Source organism: Haemaphysalis longicornis, unplaced genomic scaffold (assembly GCF_048455015.1).
Source record: "Haemaphysalis longicornis isolate Haplotype H1 unplaced genomic scaffold, Haemaphysalis longicornis Haplotype H1 scaffold_23, whole genome shotgun sequence".
NCBI lineage: Eukaryota > Metazoa > Arthropoda > Arachnida > Ixodida > Ixodidae > Haemaphysalis > Haemaphysalis longicornis.
In genome coordinates, this window is record NW_027526306.1 from 2,158,099 (window position 1) to 2,164,154 (window position 6,056).

The 6,056-nt window shown below is 47.7% G+C and overlaps 1 non-coding gene across 1 annotated transcript; it reads left to right on the plus strand.

The window, feature by feature from the left end:
* Nucleotides 1–1,288: 1,288 nt before the first annotated feature.
* Nucleotides 1,289–1,361, plus strand: Trnaa-ggc (transfer RNA alanine (anticodon GGC)). Its single transcript has one exon. It is a non-coding gene; the product is annotated as a tRNA-Ala (tRNA).
* The last annotated feature ends 4,695 nt before the right edge of the window (nt 1,362–6,056 follow it).

A 6,056-nucleotide genomic window follows, 5' to 3' on the forward strand; every position in this document is an offset into this window, starting at 1 on the left:
GTGACTCGAGTGTCTACGACATGCCGAGAGTGGTCGGCGAGCGTTGAACATTCTTAAGCTCAATATGGAATTAACACTGCCAGAACAGATGCCTTCGCTATCCATGCATGGAATCAGAATAGGAAATGAGGAGCTCGTTGAAAATAAGACAGAAATAAGGGTTGGCAGTCAAGAAAACCTCGGAAAACAAAGGGGAGGATATGGTAGGTCACTGAAACAGATAAAGAATTTGGAAAGAAAGAATGTGAAGAAAAAATACTCGCCAGGTGGCATCCGAACCCACGACCTCCGGAGTGGCGCTGGATACCGCTCCTAGCACAGGAAAAAATTACATTGACCTAAATGCCCCAGAACGTGAAGGGGAAATATAGCCCCGCCGGTAGCGTAGTGGTTATCGCACCAGACCGGTATTCCGGGGGTCGTGGGTTCGGATTCCACCTGGCGGGCATTTTTTCTTCACTTTCTTTCTTTCCAAATTCTTTATCTGTTTCAGTGACCTACCATATCCTCCCCTTTGTTTTCCGAGGTTTTCTTGACTGCCAACCCTTACTCCTGTCTTACTTTTAACGAGCCCCTCATTTCCTATTCTGATTCGCTACATGCATAGCGAGGGCCTCTGTTCTGGCAGTCTTTGCGCCATAGGGAGCTTAAGAGTGTTCAACGGTCGTCGACCACTCTCAAAATGTCGTAGACACTCGAGTCACTGCCTGGGGGTTAAAAAGAAGGTCCCCTTCACCCAGACAAGGCGGAGTGGTGCTGGCTACCGCCACCAACCACAGAAAAAATTACATTGACATAAATACCCCAGAAAGTGAAGGGGAAAAATAGCACCGCCAGTAGAGTAGTGGTTATCGCACAAGACCGGTATTCTGGAGGTCGTGGGTTCGGATCGCACCTGGCAAGCATTTTTTCTTCAATTTCTTTCTTTCCAAATTCTTTATCGGTTTTATTCACCTACCATATCCTCCCCTTTGTTTTCCGAGGTTTTCTTGACTTCCAACCCTTACTTCTGTCTTATTTTCAACGAGTCCCTCATTTCCTATTCTGATTTGCTACATGCATAGCGAGGGCCCCGGTTCTGGCGGTCTTGGTGCCATAGGGAGCTCAAGAGGGTTCAACTCTCGTCGACCACTCTCGACATGTCGTAGACACTCGAGTCACGGCCCGGGGGTTAAAAAGAAGGTCTCCATCAACCCGAGAAGTCGGAGTGGCGCTGGCTACCTCTCCCAAGCACAGGAAAAAATTACATTGACATAAATACCCCAGAAACTGAAGGGGAAACATAGCCCCGCCAGTAGCGTAGTGGTTATCGCACTAGACCGGCATTCTGGAGGTCGTGGGTTCGGATCCCACCTGGAAGGCAATTTTTCTTCACTTTCTTTCCAAATTTTCTATCTGTTTCAGTGACCTACAATATGCTCCCCTTTTTTTTCCGAGGTTTTCTTGACTGCCAACCCTTATTTCTGTCTTATATATATATGTATGTGTATATATATGTATATATATATATATATATATATATATACATATATATAAATATATATATATATATATATATATATATATATATATATATATATATATATATATATATATATATATATATATATATATATACATATAAATATATATATATAGAAATAAGGGTTGGCAGTCGAGAAAACCTCGGAAAGCAAAGGGGAGGATGTGGTAGATCATTGAAACAGATTAAGAATTTGGAAAGAAAGAAAGAAAGTGAAGAAAAAATGCCCGCCAGGTGGGATCCGAACCCACGACCTCCAGAATACCGGTCTGGTGCGATAACCACTACGCTACCGGCGGGGCGATTTTCCCATTCACTTTCTGGGGTATTTATGTTAGGTATGTTTTGTTTCCTGTGCTTGGGGGTGGTAGCCAGCGCCATTCGGACTAATCGGGGAGAAGGGGACCTTCTTTTTAACCCCCGGGTCGTGACTCGAGTGTCTACGACATGTCCAGAGTGGTCGACCAGCTTTGAACCCTCTTAAGCTCCCTTTGGCAACAAGACTGCCAGAACAGAGGCCCTCGCTATGCATGTAGCGAATCAGAATAAGAAATGAGGGGCTCGTTGAAAATAACACAGAAATAAGGGTTGGCAGTCGAGAAAACCTCGGAAAGCAAAGGGGAGGATGTGGTAGATCATTGAAACAGATTAAGAATTTGGAAAGAAAGAAAGAAAGTGAAGAAAAAATGCCCGCCAGGTGGGATCCGAACCCACGACCTCCAGAATACCGGTCTGGTGCGATAACCACTACGCTACCGGCGGGGCGATTTTCCCATTCACTTTCTGGGGTATTTATGTTAGGTATGTTTTGTTTCCTGTGCTTGGGGGTGGTAGCCAGCGCCATTCGGACTAATCGGGGAGAAGGGGACCTTCTTTTTAACCCCGGGTCGTGACTCGAGTGTCTACGACATGTCCAGAGTGGTCGACCAGCTTTGAACCCTCCTAAGCTCCCTTTGGCAACAAGACTGCCAGAACAGAGGCCCTCGCTATGCATGTAGCGAATCAGAAAAGGAAATGAGGGGCTCGTTGAAAATAACACAGAAATAAGGGTTGGCAGTCGAGAAAACCTCGGAAAGCAAAGGGGAGGATGCGGTAGATCATTGAAACAGATTAAGAATTTGGAAAGAAAGAAAGAAAGTGAAGAAAAAATGCCCGCCAGGTGGGATCCGAACCCACGACCTCCAGAATACCGGTCTGGTGCGATAACCACTACGCTACCGGCGGGGCGATTTTCCCATTCACTTTCTGGGGTATTTATGTTAGGTATGTTTTGTTTCCTGTGCTTGGGGGTGGTAGCCAGCGCCATTCGGACTAATCGGGGAGAAGGGGACCTTCTTTTTAACCCCCGGGTCGTGACTCGAGTGTCTACGACATGTCCAGAGTGGTCGACCAGCTTTGAACCCTCTTAAGCTCCCTTTGGCAACAAGACTGCCAGAACAGAGGCCCTCGCTATGCATGTAGCGAATCAGAATAGGAAATGAGGGGCTCGTTGAATATAACACAGAAATAAGGGTTGGCAGTCGAGAAAACCTCGGAAAGCAAAGGGGAGGATGTGGTAGATCATTGAAACAGATTAAGAATTTGGAAAGAAAGAAAGAAAGTGAAGAAAAAATGCCCGCCAGGTGGGATCCGAACCCACGACCTCCAGAATACCGGTGTGGTGCGATAACCACTACGCTACCGGCGGGGCGATTTTCCCATTCACTTTCTGGGGTATTTATGTTAGGTATGTTTTGTTTCCTGTGCTTGGGGGTGGTAGCCAGCGCCATTCGGACTAATCGGGGAGAAGGGGACCTTCTTTTTAACCCCCGGGTCGTGACTCGAGTGTCTACGACATGTCCAGAGTGGTCGACCAGCTTTGAACCCTCTTAAGCTCCCTTTGGCAACAAGACTGCCAGAACAGAGGCCCTCGCTATGCATGTAGCGAATCAGAATAGGAAATGAGGGGCTCGTTGAAAATAACACAGAAATAAGGGTGGGCAGTCGAGAAAACCTCGGAAAGCAAAGGGGAGGATGTGGTAGGTCATTGAAACAGATTAAGAATTTGGAAAGAAAGAAAGAAAGTGAAGAAAAAATGCCCGCCAGGTGGGATCCGAACCCACGACCTCCAGAATACCGGTCTGGTGCGATAACCACTACGCTACCGGCGGGGCGATTTTCCCATTCACTTTCTGGGGTATTTATGTTAGGTATGTTTTGTTTCCTGTGCTTGGGGGTGGTAGCCAGCGCCATTCGGACTAATCGGGGAGAAGGGGACCTTCTTTTTAACCCCCGGGTCGTGACTCGAGTGTCTACGACATGTCCAGAGTGGTCGACCAGCTTTGAACCCTCTTAAGCTCCCTTTGGCAACAAGACTGCCAGAACAGTGGCCCTCGCTATGCATGTAGCGAATCAGAATAAGAAATGAGGGGCTCGTTGAAAATAACACAGAAATAAGGGTTGGCAGTCGAGAAAACCTCGGAAAGCAAAGGGGAGGATGTGGTAGATCATTGAAACAGATTAAGAATTTGGAAAGAAAGAAAGAAAGTGAAGAAAAAATGCCCGCCAGGTGGGATCCGAACCCACGACCTCCAGAATACCGGTCTGGTGCGATAACCACTACGCTACCGGCGGGGCGATTTTCCCATTCACTTTCTGGGGTATTTATGTTAGGTATGTTTTGTTTCCTGTGCTTGGGGGTGGTAGCCAGCGCCATTCGGACTAATCGGGGAGAAGGGGACCTTCTTTTTAACCCCCGGGTCGTGACTCGAGTGTCTACGACATGTCCAGAGTGGTCGACCAGCTTTGAACCCTCTTAAGCTCCCTTTGGCAACAAGACTGCCAGAACAGAGGCCCTCGCTATGCATGTAGCGAATCAGAATAAGAAATGAGGGGCTCGTTGAAAATAACACAGAAATAAGGGTTGGCAGTCGAGAAAACCTCGGAAAGCAAAGGGGAGGATGTGGTAGATCATTGAAACAGATTAAGAATTTGGAAAGAAAGAAAGAAAGTGAAGAAAAAATGCCCGCCAGGTGGGATCCGAACCCACGACCTCCAGAATACCGGTCTGGTGCGATAACCACTACGCTACCGGCGGGGCGATTTTCCCATTCACTTTCTGGGGTATTTATGTTAGGTATGTTTTGTTTCCTGTGCTTGGGGGTGGTAGCCAGCGCCATTCGGACTAATCGGGGAGAAGGGGACCTTCTTTTTAACCCCGGGTCGTGACTCGAGTGTCTACGACATGTCCAGAGTGGTCGACCAGCTTTGAACCCTCCTAAGCTCCCTTTGGCAACAAGACTGCCAGAACAGAGGCCCTCGCTATGCATGTAGCGAATCAGAAAAGGAAATGAGGGGCTCGTTGAAAATAACACAGAAATAAGGGTTGGCAGTCGAGAAAACCTCGGAAAGCAAAGGGGAGGATGCGGTAGATCATTGAAACAGATTAAGAATTTGGAAAGAAAGAAAGAAAGTGAAGAAAAAATGCCCGCCAGGTGGGATCCGAACCCACGACCTCCAGAATACCGGTCTGGTGCGATAACCACTACGCTACCGGCGGGGCGATTTTCCCATTCACTTTCTGGGGTATTTATGTTAGGTATGTTTTGTTTCCTGTGCTTGGGGGTGGTAGCCAGCGCCATTCGGACTAATCGGGGAGAAGGGGACCTTCTTTTTAACCCCCGGGTCGTGACTCGAGTGTCTACGACATGTCCAGAGTGGTCGACCAGCTTTGAACCCTCTTAAGCTCCCTTTGGCAACAAGACTGCCAGAACAGAGGCCCTCGCTATGCATGTAGCGAATCAGAATAGGAAATGAGGGGCTCGTTGAATATAACACAGAAATAAGGGTTGGCAGTCGAGAAAACCTCGGAAAGCAAAGGGGAGGATGTGGTAGATCATTGAAACAGATTAAGAATTTGGAAAGAAAGAAAGAAAGTGAAGAAAAAATGCCCGCCAGGTGGGATCCGAACCCACGACCTCCAGAATACCGGTCTGGTGCGATAACCACTACGCTACCGGCGGGGCGATTTTCCCATTCACTTTCTGGGGTATTTATGTTAGGTATGTTTTGTTTCCTGTGCTTGGGGGTGGTAGCCAGCGCCATTCGGACTAATCGGGGAGAAGGGGACCTTCTTTTTAACCCCCGGGTCGTGACTCGAGTGTCTACGACATGTCCAGAGTGGTCGACCAGCTTTGAACCCTCTTAAGCTCCCTTTGGCAACAAGACTGCCAGAACAGAGGCCCTCGCTATGCATGTAGCGAATCAGAATAGGAAATGAGGGGCTCGTTGAATATAACACAGAAATAAGGGTTGGCAGTCGAGAAAACCTCGGAAAGCAAAGGGGAGGATGTGGTAGATCATTGAAACAGATTAAGAATTTGGAAAGAAAGAAAGAAAGTGAAGAAAAAATGCCCGCCAGGTGGGATCCGAACCCACGACCTCCAGAATACCGGTGTGGTGCGATAACCACTACGCTACCGGCGGGGCGATTTTCCCATTCACTTTCTGGGGTATTTATGTTAGGTATGTTTTGTTTCCTGTGCTTGGGGGTGGT